This window comes from Armigeres subalbatus, chromosome 3 (assembly GCF_024139115.2).
Source record: "Armigeres subalbatus isolate Guangzhou_Male chromosome 3, GZ_Asu_2, whole genome shotgun sequence".
Classification (NCBI taxonomy): Eukaryota; Metazoa; Arthropoda; class Insecta; order Diptera; family Culicidae; genus Armigeres; species Armigeres subalbatus.
In genome coordinates this window covers 30440423-30442500 of record NC_085141.1, presented here as the reverse complement: position 1 = coordinate 30442500, position 2078 = coordinate 30440423, and the positions used below count along the sequence as shown (strand labels likewise).

At 40.9% G+C, this 2078-nt stretch overlaps 1 long non-coding RNA gene across 1 annotated transcript; it reads left to right on the top strand.

The window, feature by feature from the left end:
* The first annotated feature begins 1041 nt into the window (after nt 1-1041).
* On the top strand, nt 1042-1633 carry LOC134223857 (uncharacterized). The gene is made up of 3 exons (XR_009982751.1): nt 1042-1266; nt 1333-1428; nt 1496-1633. It is a non-coding gene; the product is annotated as an uncharacterized LOC134223857 (long non-coding RNA).
* Nucleotides 1634-2078: the final 445 nt, after the last annotated feature.

The following is a 2078-nucleotide window of genomic DNA, read 5'->3' as shown; positions in this document are numbered from 1 at the left end:
GTGATTTGCATTCCGCGGCCGGTAGTAAAGTTAATTAGTTCAGTGCGTGTTGGCTCTTGTTTCGAGTCAGCGGATCGACCGGTCGTCAAAGTTTAGTTTTGCTTTGTGTGGGTGAGTAAATAAATCAGAAAGTGAAAGTTTGTTTCTTATCCGGTCGTGTTTCTCCAGTAAGCGGATCGGCCGGTCGTCGAAGTTTAGTTTTGCTTTGTGCGGAAGGCAAAACGATCGGCCGGTCGTCGTAATTTTGTTCTGCTTTGCGCGGGTGAGTGAATAAATCAGAAAGTGGAAGTTTCAGACAGCGAGAGTGTTATGTCCCATCCCATAGATCGCATCACTTACCGAAGTGAATCCAGATAAATTATCCTTTGTAACTAAAACGATATCCTATCCCAAGACAATCGTGGAGATGCAGAGGTGTTCTCGGTCTCTAGTAGCAACGAGAGTCGGACTAACAATCCTCCCCTTCCTATATGACTGTAAGGACGTGGCCGGCGCCGTTATTGACTTTAGATATTTGAGCTCCCGAAACGTGTACATTGAGAATGGGTAGCTAGTCCCAAGCCCCATTTATTGTGTTCTCTGTACAATTTCGCAAGTTCTAGTCAATCACGGAGTAGCAACTACGAATTGTGCGGTCATAATGCTCATGCTCATGCTCATGCTCAATTATCTAATCGATCATTCAAAATAGTGTAACATTATTTATTCAGTAGAAGCATAAGTACTAGAACGCTAGTGGCGCTGTAGTCATTTAAATTATTTTGCCAAATTATGCTTCAACAAGCTTAAATTGGACATAATTTATACATCATGTTGTAGTGCATGTTTGATTTCACCACCAACATTGGTTTGACACTTGTAGTACCGGTAGTTTGGCTGCCAGGTCTAAGTAACCGAGATGTTAGTCACGCGAACAGGAACGACATTAGCAATCTTATACTTTCGAATAAACTGTTAAATCAGGCGCTGTTAATTATACGAGCAAAAATGACGAATCTAGCCACCAAACCTCCAAAATTGAAGAAAACGTGTCTACTATGACGATGTCAACCGATAACGTCAACCGAAATTATCGGTACCAACAACGACCATTCGATAATTAATCTTTCTCGTGATTTTTTTCTGTTGTCAGTAGCGAAATTCCAACGATCACCATTCAATTAGCACAACTATAGGACTGACTGACTCATAAACTTTATAACTGCAAGGTCGGTTTTACAATTCACCCACAATTTCAAGGAAAAGCATTTCTCTCAAAATATTTAGGTAATAGATTTTATTGTTTTTAATTCAATTATTATAATATGTTTAAAGCCATTCCAACTTCCGCAGAACGACCCTATGCGCTCTCAAATCGCAAATCAATACGAGGCGCCCATATGTGTGACTACGCAGTAGCGACTTTTGGAATCTGCGTCCTCCACGATGGTATATTGATATTAATTGATTCGATTGCTTGCGTCCAATTCACACTAATTGTTATCAATCTATTCAGTCGTGCGGAGCATAGTGAGCTGACCGGAACGATCCAGTTGGCGAAATTTGAACATCATGTTTCCAGCGATAGATCACGTATAGGAAACACGCAATAATTTGAGACCGATGTGTATAAATAGTATAAAATAAGATGTTGACTTAGACAATTATTTAAAGCAGGTCAAACAAAAAGATCTTTAGATGTAAGGTAAAAACTCGGGCCCTCCTTAGCCGTGCGGTAAGATGCGCGGCTACAAAGCAAGACCATACTAAGGGTTGCTGAAGGCGATTCCCGGTGCCGGTCCAGGCAATTGGAAGTGCTTAATGAAGACTAAAGCTGCGAGGCAGCTCTGTCCCAGTGTGGGGATGTAATGCCAATAAGAAGAAGAAGAAGACTGTTCCGTGCGATTCACCTCACCTTTCCTGTCAAAAGTTGTATCTCGTTATATTATCTCAGTTAATTCTTTGACTTATTTAAGGTCAACTTTCCCAAAGAATCCATTTTTTAAGCCTTTAACTAAAAGATGTAATAATCCATAGAGGAAGGTTGCCGCTGCGGTTTCCTTTGTTCACGTTCCCATACCTACATGTTGGGTACACAA